This window comes from Tupaia chinensis, unplaced genomic scaffold (genome assembly GCF_000334495.1).
Source record: "Tupaia chinensis unplaced genomic scaffold, TupChi_1.0 Scaffold000146_1, whole genome shotgun sequence".
NCBI lineage: Eukaryota > Metazoa > Chordata > Mammalia > Scandentia > Tupaiidae > Tupaia > Tupaia belangeri.
Window position 1 is genome coordinate 15,138,389 of NW_006159616.1, and position 22,952 is coordinate 15,161,340.

The 22,952-nt window shown below is 40.7% G+C and overlaps 1 protein-coding gene and 1 pseudogene across 1 annotated transcript in view; one reads left to right on the forward strand and one right to left on the reverse strand.

Moving 5' to 3' along the window:
* Window positions 1-22,952, forward strand: part of RERE (arginine-glutamic acid dipeptide repeats) — a 545,831-nt gene that overhangs the window by 154,578 nt on the left and 368,301 nt on the right.
* LOC102481502 (small kinetochore-associated protein pseudogene) lies at window positions 15,532-20,368 on the reverse strand (annotated as a pseudogene).

A 22,952-nucleotide genomic window follows, 5' to 3' on the forward strand; every position in this document is an offset into this window, starting at 1 on the left:
GGGGGGCGCTGACTTCTCACTTTCCCTCTCACTGTTTCTGTCTGTCTCTCCAGCCTCACATGTGCCCTAAAAGCAAAAACCTCTCAAAGTGTGGGTCATTGAGATAAAGTTCCCATGCTAGGTAATTCACCCATACAAAAAACATACAAATCAATGATTTATTAAGAATTTATTTATTGGGAACCAGCAGTTAGCGTAATGGCTATGTCGCTGGATTCCCACGTAGTCGACCGCGGTTCGTGTCCCGGACCCGGTGGCTTAAAACTCACGCCGGGCGCGTGTGCGTGCGTGTCCAAGATCCCGAGAGGAGAATGGAGGAGAAGGGATTGCGGCGTGACCATCCCCCCTGGGGGGTGATTTCTTGCTTTCTGTCTCTATGTCTCTCTCTGTCTGGCTAGTGCACGCGCCCTACAGTGAAAATCTCTCCAAAAAAACAAAAGAAGAATTTATTTATTTATTTAGAATTGTGCCACTGTCACCATGATATATTGAGTTGTCAGAAAAGTCATGGTGCATTTTTGCATAGAGAAAGTACATCATGACTTTTCTGGCAACCCAGTAAGTAGGAATAGATTTTTATGTGGCAGTCCCTGGTGATTAATTGATTGCGCTTAGATAATTTTTATGTGTACATTTGTGCTTTTATGAAAAAGAATATAAACTGACATTTCACTATGGCAATATGTAATTGGCTTAAGGCATTCAAACCCAGCTTTTCTGTTTACAGTGGTCTGACATAAGAGAGTTAACTTCAGCCCAGGTTTATTAAATCCTTCAGTGACGGATGACTCCCTTCAAGGTATATATGATAAAGGAGTTATGAATATGGTGTGAAATAGATATAATTTCTTTCAACATATTATCTGGAGAAATTGCAACTTTCTTCAAGTTTTGTCTTTACATTTTTACACTCAAAACATGTTAGCCATTTACAATTTTTAGCAGTTTGTTCAAGAATTTTACATTTGTTAATAGACTGTCAACCCGTATGTCTCTGCCCTGTTGAATTTCTTAGTGTTGCTTCCCAGTGAGTTTATAAAATTCAAATGGGCCCTTAAGGCTGCTGGGCAGTTGTACTTCATTTTCCTAGTCCATTTATTTGTCCAGATTCCTAGATGATGGTTTTGTACTTTTTCCTTTTATACTTCATCCTTGCCCTCATGCTGGGTTTTCTGCTTCAACGAAAAAAATCACTACAGTCCAGAGAGAACTCAGGCGGACTCTACCACCACTTCCCCGCCTTGCCCCCTGTGCTCTGCTTTCTGGCTGCTGTCACATAGACTGGCTGTTCATGGAGCTCTCTCGGGTGCCCCTCATGGAGAAATCTCCTGTCTTTTGTATTAGTGCTTCATTATCTACTGACTGGATCATTTTCCTATTTTTTTTTTTTTGGAGAGATTTTTGCTATAGGGCGTGTGCGCTCGCCAGACAGACAGAGAGAGACAGAGAGACAGAAAGTGAGAAATCACCCCCCCAGGGGGGATGGTCACGCTGAAATCCCTTCTCCATTCTCCTCTCGGGATCTTGGGCATGCACACACATGCGCCCAGCGTGAGTTTAAGCCACCGGGTCTGGGACGCGAACTGCAGTCGACTACGTGGGAGTCCAGCGACATAGCCATTACGCTAACTGCTGGTTCCCCTGACTGGATCATTTTCAACAGCGTACACTCATGCTGCTTTCTCCTACCTTAAAACAAATGCAGATTCCTGTATTTGGATCCCACTTGTGCCAGCTATTTTCTCTTTCTGTGTTCCCTTTGCAGTAAAACTCCTCAGTAAGTTTTCTGTGCACCTAGATCTCCAGTTGTCCTCTCCTCGTAAATCCATCTGTTGTTCCAGGGAAATTGCTCTTGTGAGGATCACTAAGGCCTCTGCCCTGACTGTTCTGTTTTCCCAACTGTCTGTGTGGCCCACCCTCCCATGTGCGTCTCAGTGAGGCCTGCCCGCCTTGACCTCTGCCTCTGATCGAGGTTCCCCTTATCTCTGCCCTGTTTTCCCCTGGAGTACTTGTTTGCCCACAAACTACATACTTACTATTATTTTTTCCCTGGATTTCCCCACAAGGGGAATTTTATTGATTACTTTATTCCCTCACAAAAAAGACTAAATATAATCAAATCAGATGAACGTTCACCTCAAGATTTTGTCGTCTTCATAATATACCAGAAGATGAAACTTGGAACTGGATCCCTTGACCCTTTCTCTTCTTATCTCCTCCCAGTTCAAAATGCCTACATCTCTTACTAGCCAGCACTCTCTAAGATCTGCAGTTGGGCTCAACATGTTCAAGCCTCAGCACAGTCTTTGTAGTTTTTGCCTTTTCCTGGAAAATAAGCTGAGTCTGCCCACCATCGTCACTCTGCTTCCTGTCGTAAGGCCACTTTCCCCGAGCACACGGGGAGCCCGTGCCCATTTAGTACTGTGTCACTTTGTGAAGCGGGTGCTTGACACACTTCATTCAGAAAGTTCGTCGGGTTTTAGGGACTTTCACCATGCTTGTGGATGTGTTACCTGCACAGAAAGAGAGAGGCCGACCGGCAGCAGAATACTTGTTTTTACTACTTATTGTCATGTTCCTTCCACCAGAAGTAAAGTCCTGAATGTTCTAAATTGCAGAGACTTTCATCTGGTTCATGATTATTCCTCACACAGGAATGGTACTGGCATATAGTAGGTGAGCAGTAACTGGGATATAATAGGTGCCGAATAGATATTTGTTTAATTTCTAGATCATTTCCTAGGAAGTGATTTTAAAAAGCAGCTAAATAGGGGTTGGTAGGTGGCATGGTGGTTATGGGCACTTGACTCCCACATGGCCAACTACGGTTCGAGTCCTGGACCTGGTAGCTTACTTTCTCTCTCTCTCTCTCACTCACTCACTCAATCGGTCCCTCTCTGGTATGTATAAATAAATAAGTAAATGAATGAATGTTAGATAAAATAATTATTTTTAAAAGCAGCTAAATGAATAGAAACTTAAAAAAAATTTTTTTGTTTGTTTTTCCCTCTGTGTTTTAGGTTTTTGCCATAAGTTGTATGGCTTGCTAGAGAGAAACAGAGAGAGGGAAGGTGAGAAATCACTCTGCAGGGGAGTTGACCATGCTGTAGTCCCTTCTCCTCCACTCTTCCTTGGGATTTTGGGCACACATGCACATGTGCCTGGTGTGATTTTTAAGCCTCCAGGTTGAGGAATTGAACCATGGTTCGCTATGTGGAAATCCAGCACCTTAACTACCATGCCACCTGCTGGCCTTGAGTTATTTTCTAAGTGTATTTAATTTATTTCTTCATGAGCGAGATACATAGCATACCCAATAGGGTCTAGGATGCTGTGGTCCACCTTCCTTCAGCCAGCTTGGACACATGTGTGCCCAGTGTACTCAGGGAGGTCAGTGGATGTGAACGTGGAGTCTTCCCAAGCAGGTGCAGACTGTTGTATTTCACTGCTGCACCACTGTCTGCCTCTGGGTTTTGATTTTGTTCTTCTTGAGCTAGTAAGATTTAACACAGCAGCTCTTCTTTTGGTTGTATTGTTGTACCATCTGGGAAGCCAGAGGTGACTGGAGCCATCGTAGGTTATTTAAATTAGTTTCATCTGGCATCTCTAAAGCAGTCACATTTTTAAACCTTGAAAACAATTATAAATAGTGCTATAGCAATAAGAAGACATCAGTAACCATTATTTAGGTCACTCTAACAATAACTTTTTAATTGTAGATTTCTTAGGACTGTTAGTATTCTGTTGTTTAATACTTGAAAATATAGTTTTAGCATTCAAAGTAGGGAAGTAATGATATTTGTAATTGAATCTTTGATTTAAAATATTTTATTTGTCATGTACTTACCAAATGTAAAATACTTCTTAGCTTTTTTAAGTATAGGTAGGTAAACTGTTGTAGCGGAAATGTACAGTTATAATACTCCTCTTTATGATAGGATCAAATTAGTACCCTCCCCCCTTATTATTTTTTTAAGAATTATTTAATTTTGGGACCAGCATTGGCGAAATGGCTATGTTGCTGAACTTCCATGTAGTCCACCATGGTTCGAGTCCCAGACACAGTGGCTTAAACTCACTCTGGGCGCATGTGCATGCGTGCCCAAGATCCTGAGAGGAGAATGGAGGAGAAGAGATTGCGGCGTGGCCATCCCCCCTGGGGAGTGATTTCTCGCTTTCTGTTTCTCTGTTTTTCCGGCGAGCGCATACGCCCTATAGCAAACCCCCCCCCCAAAAAAAAGAATTATTTAATTTTATTTTTTGTTGTTATTATTTTTAAATGTTGCTATAGGGCACGAGAGAGAGAGAGAGAAAGAGAATTGAGAAAGCAAACTACCAAATCTGGGACTTTAACCACAGTTGGTCGTGTGAGTGTCCAGCACTTTAACCATCAAGATAACTGCTGGCCCCAAATTAGCCCTCTTAAAACCCACACTTGATAATGTAGGGTTCTGGCTGGCCATGGATGGAGTAGTGATGTCTCCTTCAGAAATACTGATCAGGTCAGATAGCTTCATAAATACTGAGATAGCTTTCTTCAAACTGGATTTAAGTGAGCAATTAAATTTACTATTTACCAATGCATTTTAAGATTTCTTCTACTTTACTTGCCCACAAAACTTTTTAAAATAATATGATCTTTTATAATGTAGGCCAGTCAGTGGCACAGAGGTATTGCAACTGGATCCTTGTGGGGAAAGGTCCTGCATGGTGGTCCTGGGACATCCCTGAACAGTCTTGGCGTGGGCCCGTGATCCCTGCTGGCTGGGAGTGAGGGGTGGGTCACAGTGTCAAGACCCTGTTTGGAGTGTCTATCTCCATGATGGAGGAAATGAGTGAATATGAAATGAAAAAGATTCGTTTCCTTACAGAGTTGTAGATTGTTTACAGGACAACACTCAGACACTGCTGGTAGACCAATTAAATGAAATAATTGCTAGTGATTTATGTGACAGATATTGTACACTAATTTCATAGAGATTTTTCTAGATCCTAGAGATCAAAAGAATAATAATGATTTCTCTTTTGGAACCAGGAAAGCCAGCAGAACAGTCCTAATTAGTCTGATTTAGTGTTAAACAGAGGTATTCAAAGGTAAAAAGAAAATCAGATTGTGATCAGACCAGGCCAAAGCAATCTTGGTTGATCAGTATAATAGTTGATTGGTATTTGGTAGTTGACAGAATAAGGAGTTTTCCTGAAGTTCTAATTACTTAACTAGTTGAGTTTTCTTTATCTAGTGCTTTAATGTATTGGGTTGTCAGAAAAGTCATGACTCATTTTTGCATAGAAAAACATATGCAAACGTGATGGCATGACTATTCCAACAACTCAACAGAATTTATCTTTGATAGTCATTTACAAAAAGTGTAGTGTGTGGTAGGTACTAGATTGGCAATAAAGATAGAAATAGCCCTTGGTTTACTGTGGTCTGATAATGTTACCTTTCCTTTTCCTAACACTAAAACAGTCTGAACTTCTCACTTAAGCATAACCTCTTGAAATGGAATAGTAATTCTCAGTTACAGAGGAAGAAATAGTTCCATGAGGTCAGGTAGATTGACCCAGTCCCTAGTTTGATTTCCGTGACTGCTGCTGTCTCCATTGCCTCACAGCCTGTGCTTGTTGGAATGGAGGAGAAAGACAAAGCAAAAGTAGACTCCTGGAGAGAGATTTCCATGGACTAAACGTGATGGGACATGTAGGGGTAGAGAGGAAGGGGAGGAGGACCAGCAGTTAGCGTGATGGCTACGTCATTGGACTCCCATGTAGTTGACCATGGTTTGAGTCCCGGACCTGGTAGCTTAAATTCACTCTGGGTGTGTGTGTGCGTGCCTGAGATCCAGAGCGGAAAATGGAGGAGAAGGGATTGTGGTGTGGCCATCCCCCCTGGGGGGTGATTTCTCGCTTTCTGTTTCTCTGTCTCTTTCTGGCGAGCACATGCGCCCTATAGCAAAAACCTCTCCAAAAAAAAAAGGGGGGGGGAGTAGGAGGGGAAGTTTATACTTTGAATGTGGTTGGTTTGGAGAGATAGCTTGGCCTTAGTAGGTTGGTTTTGTCCATATTTAAATATATGTTTCTTTGGGGGTGTAATAGAGGGCTGTTTTAAGAGGCATGGTAATTTGGACATTTTTAAATAATATATCTTTAAAATTAAAACATTTCACCTCAATTTTGTTTTTCAGGAGAGTGTCATATTTTTCTACCAGGGTTGAGTTTTAAAATAAAGAGGCCAGTGACATTGTTTTTGTTCAGTATTTGCCTTAAAAAGAAAATTAATCCCAGCATTTAATACTTAAAACATAGCCGGTCCAGCAGATGGCACAATGGATACGTCGATGGACTCCCACATGGCTGGTAGTGGTTCAAGTCCTGGATGTGGTGACTTGAACGATATGCCAGGAGTGTGTGCACGTAACCCCAAATCCCAGGAGAAAGAGGGATTGTGGGGTGGCCATCCGGGGGTGGGGATGAGGGGGATTTCTCACTTTCCCTCTTACTGTCTCTCTCTTTGGTGAGTGCACATACCTATGACGAAAACCTCTAAAAAATACTAAAACATAGGAAGCAAAAGCATGGCCTAGTAAGTAACAGTGCTAGAAATTAACATTGCTTGATGAAATTAATGTTACCTTGACAAATAAGTCATTTCTAGGTTCATGGTAAATGCATTTAACTGAGAATAGTCTGCAAAGTATCCCATTAATTCATCTGGATAGTGCCAAATCTGAAAACATATAAAAAGGAATTAACTTGCTTTTTACTGTTAATAGTTGGCCTAGTTTGATCATACATATTTTTCTTTTTCATCTTCTAATGTCTCTTCTAAGACAAAAGTCAGTCTTATATATTGACATTCAGGACCCAAGGTGCTCTATAATTAATTTCAATTGCCTTTATTTTTTTGTAACAGTCATTTGAAAACAAAAAATATAGGAAATTTATTCTGGTTTTCAGAGTGAAAGAAACAGGTTAAAATGTACTCAGAAGTTAAATGCACTAAATCCGTAGTAGCTAAAATTTGTCAGGTGGGATCAGAAGATGAAGAATAAAAAATGGACCTTTATTTGAAAGCTGATTGTTTAAATTGAAGACATTTGTGAATTATAATTTGCAATTCAGGAGGTTGGTTCTAAATATCTGAATTAGTGAAGAGATTGCATTTGACTCTTAGGGTGGCCAACTTGTTTCTGGTTTTTTTTTTTTTAGAGGTTGGTTTTTGCTGCAGGGGGTGTGTGCTCGCCAGAGAGACAGAAAGAGACAGAAAGCGAGAAATCACCCCCGGGGGAATGGCCACACTGCAATCCCTTCTCCATTCTCCTCTCAGGATCGTGGGCATGCACGCACACACACTTGGTGTGAGTTTAAGCCACCGGATCTGGGACTCAAACCATGGTTCACTACGTGGGAGTTCAGCGATAGAGCCATTAAGCTAACTGCTGGTCCCAACCAACTTGCTTTTGTTCTGCAGTAGGCAGTCCTCCTCCTCCATTCTCTCGGGATTTTCAGCATACATGCACACGCGCCTGGGGTGTGTTTCTCAAGCTGCCAGATCTAGATCTCAAACTGAGTAGTTGGCTATGTGGGGTTTAGCTGCCTCAATCACCATGCCCCTGGCTGGCCTTATCCACATTGTTTTGAAAGTGATTATTGATTGATTAGATCTTTCTTGTTTTTCGTTTGTTTTTTAATCTTTAGTTGAAACATGTTGGTTAAAGACCCTTTTCAGTTAGTGTAACATTAAGAGTTTGACCAATTATTTTATATTCGTCTGTGTTTCAGCATTGATTCCATCATGTGAAAAGAAGAAGGGCTTTTTGTTTATGCCCAGCACATTTTCTTTTAATGAGGAACAATTTATTGTTTTATGATTTCAGCTTGGTGATACTGACTTGTCTAGCAAAATTGTAATTAAAGTGGATGTTTTAGTTTGCTAGATATTCTCTGGTACATTGGTTTATTGAAAATGTATTTGGTATTGAAATACTCTTTTTTTTAAAGAGAGGTATTTTTGATATAGGGTGTGTGTGTTTATTGGAAAGACAGAGAGATAGAAATTACCCTCTTGTGCATGGCCATGCCTCAATACCTTCTCCATTCTCCTCTCAGGATCTTGGGTATACACTCACATGTGGCCAGTATGAGTTTTAGGTTGCAGGGTCTGGGACTCAAACTGTCGTCAACTATGTGGGAGTCCATTGACGTAAGCATTATACCATCTGCTGGTCTCTATATTGAAGTATTCTTTAAGATAAAGGTTTTGGTACTCTTTTTTAAAAAATACTATTTTTTTTAGTTTGACCAGAGAGAACAGAGAAAGAAATGAGAAAGAAAGCAAGCTGCCAGGTCTGAGACTTGAACCATAGTCAGCCATGTGGGCATCCAGTGCCTCAGCCACCATGCCACTTGCTGGCCCCAAGGTTTTGGTACTGTTTTATTTACATATTAATTATGATTTATGATGCACATATAATTGGTATATATCTTTGTGGGCTTTAGAATGGTTTTTAAAGGCATGCAGATTAGTGCACAATAATCAAATCAAGGTTTTGATTCTCTATGAACCATGAAAAATTTAAGTCATGTTACAGTAGTACATTCTAAATGGAAATTTTATGTAGTATCTGTCATTTATTTCTAAGGTCCTCTTGGTGTTCTAATATAATGATTTAAAACTCAATGATACAAACCTCAAATACCACTATTTAACCTGTCAAATGCTATTATTAACCTAGCTTTCAAGAAGGGTTTGTACAATCTGTTTTTTAATTAAGGTTGGGTTCTAATAGCCACTAGGGAGTTGGTAATTATGGTTTTTGTTTTGAAAGATATAGCTAGTTACATTTTGTTTTTAATCTGTGCTGTGAGTATTTCCTATATTTTATGCCTTTATTGGTATTCTGTTAAAAGCAGCACCAGGAGCTCTGGAGGCTGGTTTTCCCTGAGGCAGTCTACAGCAGCTAGTTAGTAGAGTTTCTGTGGCTCTGAAGAGGTTTGTAGAAAGGCTATTTTCTTCTTTTCTCTCTTAGCAGGGTCCAGCAATTTCATCTCTTTAACCTTTCAATAGAATCTTTAGATCTAAGTAGTGCCCGGTCATGCCACTTTCAAACAGTGTTAGAGAAAAAGGGAAGAACAACCTGGAGGGAGGAATGGGGTAAAAAGGGAGCCGAGGGTGTGTGGTATGGCGATGTCACATGCTCGGGATCAGGGATGCGGCTTTGCCTTGGCGAAGCCCCATTGCTCCTTTTACTGGAATGTTGCAGTTTTGGTGTTCTTAATTCTCTAGGCTGTTGGCCTCTAAAATACTGATAGTCTGTGACGTTTGTTTTATTTGATTACAAAGTTATTCGGTTGAAGTTCAGTGATCATATTAATGGAATTTTGGGATCGAGTTCATTTCTCTCTTTTTTTTTAATTTTTAAGGTAAAAACTGTGAGGCAGAGTTGGTAAACAATAGAATCCAGTTTCTGACTAGGGTCTTTGGGCATCATCTGTGCTTATTCTGCCAAGTCTAGCATTGAGTAGCTTCATTTCTCAGCATTGACTCTGTTATCTTCCTGAGGCTCAGATTCGTGATTGCTCTATGGATTGAAGTAAGGCCTGTGAAGGAGTCACTTGTCATTTCTAATGAAGGACTTGTTGAAAACTTAATTGAAGCTGGCATACCTGTGAAATGTGAGTCATTATTTTACCTGTCTAATTTTTATTCCAGGTTATATTACTGGAGCCAGCATTCCTTCTTAAATAATCATTACACACTTCACATTCCTTGATCCAGAGACATTAGTGAGGTAGTGTACTTACCTTTATGTAGTAGATCGTTAGAGCCTTATTGTCACCACTTAGTGGATGTTTTGACTTCAATGAAACCAGGAAATATGTTCATAAAACATAACATGGTCACAAAAATTTCGGGAAAGTTTATGATAGATAAAGCTAAATTGGATAGGTTATTAAAGTCCATACAAAAACAAAGGTGCACAGGGACCAGCAGTTAGCATAATGGCTATGTTGCTGGACTCCCACGTAGTTGACCACAGTTCGAGTCCCAGACCTGGCGGCTTAAAGTCATGCCGGGCGTGTGTGTGTGTGCGTGTCCAAGATCCTGAGAGGAGAATGGAGGAGAAGGGATTGCGGTCTGGCCATCCCCCCTGGGGGGGTGATTTCTCGCTTTCTATCTCTCTGTCTCTCTCTGTCTGTCTGGCGAGCGCATGCGCCCTGTAGCAAAAAACCTCTCAAAAAGGAAAAAAAAAAAAAAACAAAGGTGCACATAAGAAAGTTTGACTTAAGCAACAAAAGCAGGAAACTGCATAGTATTTTTATAGTACTTCAGAACAGAAATTGGTTGTGTAGCTTAAGTGCGTTCAGACTGCTGAGAGTAAGGTTTTTGTTGAAATGTTCAAGAATTTGTTTCAGACTCTGTAAATGTAACATGAAGTGAGATATAATTTAGTTGGAGTTATTAGTCATGAAATCAGAGTATAGAGCTTGACTTTGTTATAGATACCCTGTAATAAAGGAGAAGAACAGTCCCATTTCATACGTGGCTAAGTAGACCTAAATATAATATGCTAGAATTTCAGTGCAAAAGCTTGGAGGTGGTAAGGCAGGCAGCCATCTCTCTGTCCCTTTGCCAAAATAGGCAGGGATTCAGAGTAAAGGAGGTTGTGATAAAAATAAGCCCTAGTTTCATTGGGGTTTTTCATGATTATGATGAAATGAGAGCAGAGTACGTAAACGTGTTTTTGATGTTGAAATTATTGTACTTAAGTGTTAGCACCAAATTGACTTATTAATTTATGATATTTGCCTAAATCTCTCAGTATTAATTCAGATATAAAAGGATCAGCTTCTCCTCCCATTCCTGTCCTGTTTCTTAAATGCTGCCTTTAAAAGTCCAGCTAAAGGGGACCAACAGATGGCCCACTGGACTCCCACATATTCGACTGCAGTTTAAGTCCCGGACCCAGTGGCTTGAAACTTGTGCTGGATGCATGTGTGTATGCCCGAGATCCCGAGAGAAAAATGGAGGAGAAGGGATTGTGGCTATCCCCCCAGTGGGATGTCTGTCTGCAGATTTGCCTTGGTGAGGGCACACCCCTATAGTGAAAATCTCTCTCTCTCATACACACACATACAAAATCCTGCTAAAGACTGTATTTTTTTTTTTTTAAATAACTCTATCTATTTATTTTATTTTGACCCAAGAGGGACAAAGAAAGAGAGAGGAAAAATGAGAACGCAAGCCAGGTCTGGGACTCAAACCGTGGTCCGCCATGTAGGATTCCAGTGCCCTTAACCACCATACCACCTGCTGGTCCCTAAAGATGGTATTTTAAAGTTTTAACTGGTACCTGTGAAAATCTAGTGACTACGAGTATCTCTACTCAGGTTAATTTGTGTCTGTGCTAGTGCATAGTATTACAGATAAATTCCATTTTATTTATTTGTTTATTTAATACATTAAGTTCTTTGATATAGAGCTTAATGTATTACCCAATCTCAAGCTTTATTTAGACATGTAATAAGTAGCACATTTTAATCTGTTGATGAAGTTAGGTATCGACAATTTTAGGTTTCACCTCACATTTTATATTTATAGGAGAAGTAGAAAAATATATAGAGAATTATTAAGTTAGGTAAATATTTGCTCTTTTGCCACAGTGTTAGATGTTCTAATGTCAAATATTTATTATACAAATTAAAGCTTAGCTAGACTGAAGGACCAGGTATCTTACTTTTTAAGATGAATAAGTAAACTGTGGCTTCCAAAACCTTATTTCAAAAAAACCTGACAAGAATATTAAGAGAAAGACATGCTAGCTATTATAAATAATTTAGTATATGAGTAGTCATGCATGGGATCCTTTTATTCTTTTTGTATAAAGCTTCTGGCAGGTGTAGTTTGAAAGTGCCTGCCCAGTGTGAGAGCTGTTGACAGGAGAATAGCTTATTGTGGCCTCGCCTCTTCCCCCAGCCCTTAATTTGTTTTTATTTCTGGGTGACTAGCTTTTTTATAAATTAGAACATAAAAATGATTTTAAAGCCAGGAACTATGCTTCTAGGTGTCTCTCCTCCCCAGGTTTAGTAGGGAGAGTTTTTCAATTTCCGTTCTCTTTGGTTTTACATTTTTCTACTTCACTTCTGTGGCTCTCCACCTGTGTGGCTGAGCCATTGGGAATTTTGAACTGTATTTAACATTTGTAGAAGAGATACTTCTATATATAGATAGATAGGTATCTGTGTGTATTTATATCAAGTTTTGCTGTATCTATCTGTATAACTGTATCGTTTTAGCATGTATTTCTAGGGGAGAGGGAGAGAGGGACATCTCCCACAGAGCAGGGTCTTGGTGCTGCGGCCCCCAGGGGCCTCCCCAGTCTCAGCCTATGTATCACTAGCTCGAGGACAAGCACCTCGCATGCCCTGGGAGGTCCCAGAACAAGAACTCAGGACCTTTCCAGTGTGGGTCCAAGTTGTGTCACTGCTGTACCACCACCTGGCTCCTGTAGTGGGAAGCAATTTTCACATTCTTTTTTTTTTTTTTTTTTTTTTTTTTTATATTTAACCTATCTCATTTTCCAGGGCTATACTGTTGTCAATTTGCAGTTCCTAATCTGAGCTGGATGTGAATGATTAAAGGGTCCTCTCTCATGTCTAAATTGGTAAGGTTTTTCACACCCCAACAGGTGGCTCAGGTGGTATAATTCTTTCTTTTCCTTTTATCCTGCTGGGTGTTTTTTTTTCCTCCCAAGGACCCATTTAAACATAGATGTTACATTTCACAGTCCCTTGAAGTCCACAGTCTGGAGTCTCAAGCCTTAAGAGCTAAGATTTTTTTTTTTTTTTTTTAGATTCTTCCTCAGTTCTCAGTTCTCTCTCTCCCCTCATACTTATGACTCTATGTTTTTGTTCTTGACTTGCCTCCTTTTGTAGTCAAAGTCCTTCTGGAACCATTTTCTGTGGAATCCTTTTTATTCAGACTGAAATTCATGGGGGAGAATTATCTTTACAGATTGCCACCCACTTATCCGTACTTTCTCAGATTCACAAGTTCTTTGGATAGAAAGAAGTAGTCACTCACATTTTGGCTTCTTTCCATGGCAGTGATTGACCTTTCCTCTCAGAGGTACAGTGTTAGTACCTGGGGCTCTCCATAGTGAGCTGCTTGGTGAACAGAAGTGCTCCCGAGAAATGCAGATTGTGCATAAACTTAAGGTGTGTGTGTGTGTGTGTGTTTTGATTTTCTTCTATACATAAGTAATACTCAAAAAGAATGCCAGTCACTGAACAAATTTATTTTTGTTTCCTCACATTCTACCAAGTCTGTATGAAAATGGTGTGTTGATACCGTGTAGTTGCCATTTATCAAGCACTACCCCTCCCCATCCTGTGATAACACCTTTTCCCCTATCTGTCACTCAGAAAACAGACCCACCTCCATTACTGTTTAAAAGCCAGTAATGTACTGTTGCATGATGGAGAACCATTTATTGCTCAGATTTTGTAGAGGAATTTTAAGAAAACTCCCTGCCCTAAAGTCATGAGTTCTTTCCCTTTGGCGGCTTTCTGTTCATAAGCGGTCTATAATAATCAGCGCGAATGACATATCAGACTGGTGAGGTGCTGAGGGTGTTTTTTGAGATATTTAGGTCATGCTTATGAAATAATTGATCGAAAACATGTGCTCCTAAAAGCTCCAGTTTTTGTATGAAAGTAGATCTCTACCTGTCATCTTGTGTTATAGATACATAGGTAACTTACCTTTGCAGAAATTGGGGGTTTTGTTTTCGTTATGAAGAAAAAGGTGTAGCTTCCTATGTACCCACACAGCAACTGCATAGGATTGGAAAAATCCTCTGAGAGAGAGTAGACTTATGATTTTATCCAGATTATCATTATACATAGTCTATCTGCCAGAGATTCTGGGCCCTGATTTTAGGGTGATGTATAATATGTTGAGTGAGTCAGAGGCGATTGGTGTGGAAAGGGGAATTTACGAAGGAAGAATGCTGACAGTGTAAGATAATGGAACCTCTGATTCGAAAACCTGGCAGATGTGACTATATTGGATAAAGGTCTAGCGGAGAAAAATACTTTCTTGCTCTTTTTTCCTCAGGTCAGGTTGTGTAAATTGCCTAAAGAATGGAAGAATAAAACCTGAGATTGCTATGGGACTCTTGCTATCTTTTCTAAGAACTGTAATCTATTGCCTTTGTGAGATTCAAGGATAAAGCGCCTGGGCTCACATTTGTACATACTTTTGACTTGAAGCAGTTAGGCCTGATTTAAAAAGAGTGACTTATTGATGAAATGGAGTTATTATTATTTTTACTTTATGGAGATTAGTACAGTCTTTTTAAAAATGTATTTATCTATTTATTTTTTGTGATTTTCAAGTCACTGGGCTGGGACTCAAACTGTAATTGGCCATGTGGGAATCCAGCACCTTTTTTTTTTTCCCCTAAAGAGTAATTTTTTCTGTAGGACACTTGCACTCGCTAGAAAGGCAGAAAGCAAGAAATCACCTCCCGGGGGAATGGCCACGCTGCAATCCCTTCTCCATTCTCCTCTTAAGATTTTGGGCATCCATACACACGCTCCTGGTGTGAGGTTGAAGCCACTGGGTCCAGGACTCGAACTGCAGTTGGCTATGTGGGAGTCCAGCGACATAACCATTATGCCATCTGCTGGTCCCTTGGGGAATCTAGTACTTGTAACCACTGCACCATCTGCTAGTCCATTCAGTGCAGTGTTAAAAGAACATCCTATGAGAGGCTGGCAGTAGTGTGGTGGTTGGGGTGCTGGACTCCCACATGACTGACCACACAGTTCAAGTCCCAGACCTGGCAGTTTGCTTTCTCACTCTTCCTCTCTCTCTCTCTCTCTCTCTGTATCTGTCTCTCTCTGGTCAAATTAATAATGAAAATGAAGGACCAGTAGTTAGCATAATGGGTATGTCGCTGAACTCCCATGTAGTTGACTGTGGTTCAAGTCCCAGTCCCGGTGGCTTAAAACTCACGCAGGGCGCATGTGCATGTGTGCCCAAGATCCCGAGAGGAGAATAGAGGAGAAGGGATTGTGGCATGGCCATCCCCCCTGGAGGGTGATTTCTCGCTTTCTGTCTCCCTGTCTCTGTCTGGTGAGCGCACATGCCCTGTAGCAAAAAGCTCTCCAAAAAAAAATATGATAATGATAAATAAAATTAAATAATAATAATACTTATTATTTTTGTTAAAGAAAGTTTACAGAAATTTTATGGCAAAAGAGGCCCCTTTTAAAAAACAGAAATAATTAAAATGAAAAGCTCCAAGGCATAATGTTTCAGGTAGGTGTCATTACCATCTATAACTTTACTCCATTTATTAAGCCAACAACACTTTCAGAAACTTCCAAGGTCACAAAGTTACAGTGAGGTACAGAAGCCCAGCCAGGATGGGACAGAACGTGTTCCAGGCTAGGAGGGCACAGCGTGGTTCCTCCTTCCTATCTCCCACAAAGCACCCACACTCCACTATAATGAAGGTTTTCTTTCTGCAAATCTGAATGTGGTCTTTTAGATTCTCTGGCTGTGGCTGATTCAATCTCTGTATTCTATTGGTGGGCTGCTGCTTTGCTTAGGAAGACCACTCAAGTTGCCACCTCCCCATCTTGTGAGTCTCAAGTATGTGAGGCTCAGGAGAGGTGACCAATCAGGTTGGGAGAACTTTCTTAAAGGAGGAACCACCACTCACTCCAGCATAAACTGTCCTTTCTCCTACTGCAGACACTTTTCATTCTGGGGACGGTGAGTCCTGGAAGAGCATGACCAAGAAGATGTCCTGAGTGGCTTCCTCTCCAAATGGGAGCCATCTGACCACTTGCCTTTCACATTTATAATAGCTGCTCCGTTTCCATGAGGGCTGCTATAAAATCATTTACTTGACCATTACGTACACTTTACTGTTCTAGAAATCAGGATCTTTCTTCTTGCATCTTCAACTTTACCTTCAAAGCCTGTAACTTATCTGCTTTTTGGCTGTTTGATTAAAAAGCTTCAGCTCATCTTGCAACGTTTCTAACAGCAACATAGAGCTCGTGTCATCTGTAGTAGATTCTTGCTGTGATGTCAGAGATTCACTGCCTAAAACTGGGTTGAGACCCTTACTCTCCAAATGTGCCAAACAGTTGTTCTGAAACTTCTCTAGCAGCTCCACTTTCTGGGTCAGGTCCTTCAGCTCTCCCTGAGTTTCTGTCAACTTCTGGTGCAACTGCATGTTGTAAGAGCTGGCTCTTATCCTTGAGTTCTTCCTCTGACTTTTGCTTTCTCAATGGTTTGTAGCTCTTCTTCATGTTCCTCCTGTTGGCTGTGTCTACAGCTTTCACCTGCCCATTCTCTTGTTTGGTTTGGCTGTTCTTGTAACATCATTCTCAGAGTCTGCTGAATGAAAGCACCTGGGAACATCGACTTCCTTGGTCCTAACAGGTAATAGACTCTTAGAATTGGCTCGAGTTTGTGTGTCTGCGTGCAGGCCGCCACTCGGCACAGGGGGGTTTGCAGGCTGTACACTGTCTTAAGCACGCTGGTCATCATGATGGAGTAGGCCCACTTCTGCCCGCAGTTCTCATTGCTCTGGTTCAGAAGATGCTCAGCAGCAACTGCTCCCAATTATTTTGAAAAAGAGAACATTCTGTGATGATGGAAATGATCTGTGCCGAGGCTGTCCAGTATGGTTGCTACTAGCAACAAGTGGCTGTTAAGTATTTGAAATGTGGCAGATAAAACCAAGAAACTACATGATACATTTAGTTAATTTAAATAGCCACGTGGATGGTCATGTGACACCAATGTCCTTTTCATACAGACTAGGTAGAATGGGGGAAAGCCAGATAAGCTTGTGAAACTGGCCGTCATAGCCCTAGATTAAAGCTTTTAATTGTTCCCATAGCTATAAAATGAATAAGATCTTAGAGAATTCTCTTGTGTGTGTTTTTAGTCTATTTTTTTTCCCCATTAGCAATCCAGTGAGGTGGGGGTCTGAAAGGGGCAAGTGACACCCCCAACAGGATCTTGTTTCTGTAATGCAGCCCCAACCAGCCATAGCTCTTGAGCAAGCATGAACCTGAACCTGGGATATTTAGGGAGGTCCCCAAACTTGAACTAGGAACCTTCCCATTTGAAAGTGCCTTGGAGAGTTGCATGTATTATCGTTGTACCACTGTCTGGCTCCTGACACATTTTAGTTTTGTGAAAACATGCTTTGTTATATTTTCTCTCTTTCATTTCTCTCATTTTTTTTTTTTTTTTTTTTAAATGCCAGAGAGAGAAAAAGAGCCTGCCACAAAAGGCCCGGTCATGCCGCAATCCCTGTTTCTCCAGTTCTCTGTCCCATTAAAATCCTGCACCTGGCATGCTTTTCAAGCCAGCAGGGCTAGGATTTGAACCACAGTCAACCATGTGGTATGTGGCTTCCTCTGTGTAGTGCCTAACTGCTGAACTACAGGGACAGCCCATTTTTTCCTGTATTTCATTTTAGAAAAAGTGGGAATGAAAAAGGGAGTTATAAAGACATTATAATTGAGAGATAGACAGTTATATTTTGATGTTTCAAACAATGCTAAGGGTGACCAGCAGTTAGCTTAATGGCTATGTCGCTGAACTCCCATGTAGTCAACCGCAGTTCGAGTCCGGGACCTGATGGCTTGAATTCATGCTGGGCGCGTGTGCGTACGTGCCCAGGATCCCGAGAGGAGAATGGAGGAGAAGGGATTGTGGTGTGGCCATCTCCCTTGGGGGTCATTTCTCACTTTCATTTCTCACTTTCTATCTCTTTGTTTCTCTCTGTCTTTCTGGCGAGTGCACGTACCCTATAGCAAAAAACCTCTTAAAAATGCTAAGGTAGTTTATTTTTAATGTATTTAAAAAAGCATTAATGAGAGCCATGCCATTCTGCTTCAAGACTCTGTGTTCTTTGATTGTTAAGTAAAACTTATTAATGGATAATGAAAAATGAAGTCTAATTAGTGGATTTTGTTTATTCATCAAATATTCAGTTGCTTTCAAAGGTAAATGTGGCACAGTTCCTGTCCTGGTAGATCTAAGCAGAAACCAGGAACCATGCCTCTGTGGCCTGAGTGGGGTTGGTGTGGAGAAGGCAGGTTCCCACAAGCTGTGAAGGCATTTTCTAGAGGTATGAAGAGTTCAGTCAAGCTTCTTAAGGTGAGCTGAGCACTCCTCCCATTTAGCAATACAAAGTAAAAGAGCTTCCCTAGCATCAGCTACATGTTTTTACATACTGTTTTCTGCAAAATGTTTATTGAAAGCCTCTGAGCTGTGGGATTCTAAAGACATGAAAAACATCTCTAGTTATCAGCACGTTGACTGATGTTTATTGAGCATCTTGTATCTGCTGAGCATGGTGTGGGTTAGTGTTTTACATAGATTATTTTACTATTCCTCACAGCCACATAGGGTATGTTAGATTAGTGTCATCTTCATTTTATTAATGAAAACATTGAAGTCTAGACAGAGAGCTTGACTAGCTAGCTCATGGTTATAAAGATAGCAGGGACAAGTGTGTAATTGCAGTCAAGCCTTACAGTGAACTGTTGGTCAATAAGAAGGTATTTGTACATCAGTAACATAAGCAAGAATGCTAACCTATGAAATACAGATTGTGGGACCAGCAGGTGGTATGGCAGTTAAGGCGCTGGACTCCCACATGGCTGACTATGGCTTGAGTCCTGGACCTGGCAGCTTGAAAATCATACCAGTTGCGTCTGTGTTTATGCCCAAAATCCTGAGAAAAGTATGGAGGAGAAAGGATTGTGGCATGGCCATCCCCTCCCCCTGGGGTGATTTCTCACTTTCCCTCTTTTTTTCTCTCTCCAGGGATCACAGGTACCCTATGGCAAAAAATTAAAAAAAAAAAAAAAAAAGAAAGAAAGAAAAGAAAACCAGACAGTGTAGGCAACATTCCTGTTTGTTTACGGAGAATAATAATTGAGATCCAATGTAAGTGAGGGCAACGGGAATGGAGAAAAAGATTCACAAAACTTCCCCAAACGTTTTCTCCTGGTTTGTGTAATTTGAAGGAGTGACCAGTGACAGACACCATTTGCTGTTTGTTCTCTCTACCCTGTGTGGCACGCATCCCTTTGGGTGACTTGCACTGTTTAGTGACAACAGGGAGAGTCTACCTTTTACCCTTGGCTTGGAGCCCAGGTAGGGTTAGGGACACACCGAGGCCAGGAGTGCTCCCATTGCCTTGGTATTGTAAGGTGGTTTTAGGTGTTTTTCTTTATTCTTTATGCTCCCCTCCCTGCCACTTCTCCCTTTTTGGGAGTTGAGTTTAACATTTGACTTCGTCTTCTTGCAAGAGTTGACTTTTCTATTAATGCTGATTGGAAGTTTACTTTTATAATCAACTAAAGAATACCTGACTGTGTTGCTAAGTCTTTGGGCTTGCCATTAGGAATGTTTTGTGAAGGGCCCATCCATATTATGGTGATTTTCAGTTTTGTCTCTGTTGTGAAAAGAGCGGCCAGTAGAATATCTTGGATTACTTTTCTAAAACCCGATGATTGGTGGTGAAGGTAAGAGTCCCACCAACTCCTAATGTTAGTTATGTACAGTTAAGTTTTAAGGTTTCTGATACTTTTATCTCATATACTGTTCCAAAGAGGTATGAGAACTGGCCTTGATCTTTTATGTATATATATATATATAATAGATATATCTATATCTATTATATATATATATGTATATTTTACACTGAGGAGATGAATTGTACTGGAAAACTTGCTGTGGGCTTTTGATTTTGTTGATAACCAAGTTGAACACTTTGCTTTCAGACTTTTTAGACCCTTTGTAAGACAATATACATTGTAAATGGTTAAGGATATTTATTTCTATTACCACAGGGCACTGTATATGCTAGTGTGAGCAAGTGAGCAAGCATCCTCCAGTAGCATGTGGTTATGCTGCAGGTCTTTTTCCTCCAGTACTCCATCTTGTCAGGATCTGGGGCACACAGGTCTGGTGTGTTTCAAACGTCCGAGGCTGGGATTTGAACTGCAGAAGGCCATGTGAGCTCCAGCTTTCTCTCCATGGTGCTTGAGTTTCTATGCACAACTTCTATGCTCTGTGCTGTGGGGCCAGCCTTGAGAGAGTATTTATAAGCAACTTGTCCTACACTTACTTTACACCAAAGGTATCATTATTGATGTTACTGATTTGGGGCTGCCTGTCCCAGGCAGATGCTTTTCGAGAGGAATTTTGTTTGGAAAGTGCATAAGGCTTTCTGATTCTCTTTATTTCATGCTCTTCTCCCGCCCTCTCGTTGTTCCTGTATAGGAGATATGCTGATGACCAGACTCCCATGTCCATGTCCTCGATTTGGACTTTTTCTTCAGTGTCAGATTGTATTTTCAGTTCCCTAGTAGATACTTAAGTCTGGATGACCCTGTAATAGGCAGCTCAGATTCAAAATTCCTCAAAATTAAAATCTTTTCCCCCATTTATCAAACACCCATTCAGACCTTTTGCTTTACTTCTCTTTCTCATTTTGTTAATGTGCTTTAATACATTACCTATCCCCAGTTGTCGAGACTAGAGATAAAGACTGGCAAATTCAGTTCTTGTACTTTCATTCTCATCTCACTCACCAAGCCTGAAATCCAAAGAGAAGGTTAATAATGTCACCAACAAAGGTGTACCGTAATGTTTTTGATCGAAGCAGAAGCAGAGAGAGTAGAACTGGCTTAGGTTTAGATGTGGTAATGGGGCCCTCTCATGATGCCTAAAGTCAATCCTGTATTATTGGGGGCTTCTGTGTGTTTTTTTCATTGACAGGAAGAGATGCCTTTTATGTTTACTGTCTTTTCTGCTCAGTAAAATTCTAAAAATATTTCCTACTTCTTCTGTGTTATGTCATTTGTTTAAAAGCTGTCAAAAATGACAGACTTATAGGAAAGAAGCAAAAGACATACTTAGCTGGTTAAAAAAGTATGGTAAATTCTGCTCAGTTATAAGATTCTGTGAGATTCTAAAAATATTTCCTACTTCTTCTGTGTTATGTCATTTGTTTAAAAGTGTCAAAAATGACAGACTTATAGGAAAGAAGCAAAAGACATACTTAGCTGGTTAAAAAAGTATGGTAAATTACCAATTGCTGAAAACCGCATGTATCTCTAGGTAGTCAGTCATGATGTTAGTCAGTTTGGAATATGCAAAGTAAAGCACTGAGGGAGGGTAAAGGGGGGATCTGTACACTTCCCCCAGCTCCCATAGATTGGATCAAATTAACTTTAATCCAAAGTGGCAGTTTTTCTATTGAAAGCTTTTGAGAAGAAATTCCTCTGTTTGCTGAAGTGAGAAAGAGGATTTCTTTGGAGAATACTGTTGTAACCCTCTGTTCCATTTACATTTGTCAGTTGCTTTTGGGATTTATGTTCTCTAGTGTTGAATATTGCCTTGCTTGCATTTTCCAGGTGATCTTAAAGGTCACTAGAGACTTGAGGTCTTCAATGTGCACTTAAATTGGGCAATAAACTGAGCTGCTGATATTTTTGTGACTGGGAGCATGGAATGAATAATTTGCTTATAGGTTTCGTTTTTCCTCAACAACAAAATAGAGGAAGTTTGTCAAGAAAACTTGGCTTTGGACATTTGGGATACAAACCTTATTTATTGCCTTATCTGGCAATTGCTCTAAGTCTTTTTATCTTATACTATATGAGATGAAAGCTTAGAAAAGAATAGCTGTGAGGTACCAATTAAGCCTGCCAACATGTGACCACAAGTCTTATTAGAAGATCTACTCATGAAAGAAATGCCATCTCTACCTCCAGTCCTGCTCAGTGTTATCAGTTACTATTCATAGGTGTGGTCCTATTCAGCTGCTTTCATATTTAAAAAACTGAGTTGGAAAAGCTCTAATGATATGATTCTGTTTTCTCTCTCTGTGTGTGTCTCTCTTTTGCCATAGGGTGTGTGTGCTCCCTGGAGAGAGATGGAGACAGAGAGGAAAATTGAGAAAACACCTCCCAGAGAAGATGGTCACACCTCAATCTATTTTTCTTTGTTCTTCCCTTGGGATGTTGAGCACACATGCACCTGGTGTAAATTTTTTTTTTTGGAGAGATTTTCACTGTAGGGCACTTGCGCTCGCCAGATAGACAGAGAGAGACATAGAGACAGAAAGCGAGAAATCACCCCCCAGGGGGGATGGTCACACCACAATCCCTTCTCCTCCATTCTCCTCTCGGGATCTTGGGCACGCACGCACACGCGCCCCGCGTGAGTTTTAAGCCACCGGGTCCGGGACACGAACCGCGGTCGACTACGTGGGAGTCCAGCGACATAGCCATTACGCTAACTGCTGGTTCCCACCTGGTGTAAATTTTCAAGCCACGGGTCCAGGACTTGAACTGTGACATGACAAGTAGGGAGTCCGGCACCCTAACCACCATGCCATCTGATGCCCCCTCTTCTATCTCTCTCTCTCTCTCTCTTTTTAAAGAATTATTTAACTTTATTTGTTTATTCAATTTTAATTTGACCAGAGAAAGACACACAGAGAGAAGAAAAGTGAGAAAGCAAGCCACCTGCCCAGGACTTGAACCGTGGTCAGCCATGTGGGTGTATCCAGCACCTTAACCACCACACCACCTGCTGGCCCCTCTCTTCTTTAAACCTTGAATTACTTTTCCTACTGATGAAAAGTTGAGTTCCATAAATCAAAAGGTTCTCCCTTAGCTAGTGATACTTAACAGGGCTGTGTTAATAGTTAAAAATGTCATGATGAGGCCTCTCATAGGATACTACCTGTAGAAAAAGTGATAACTTTGCACATCTTATTAAACAAAAGTTTGCATTTTAAATTGTAATCCTATAGATTTAATTTAGGTATGTTTTAATCTAGCAATATTTAGAAAATTAAGCTTTCTCACCCCATTCTTTGGAGAAATAA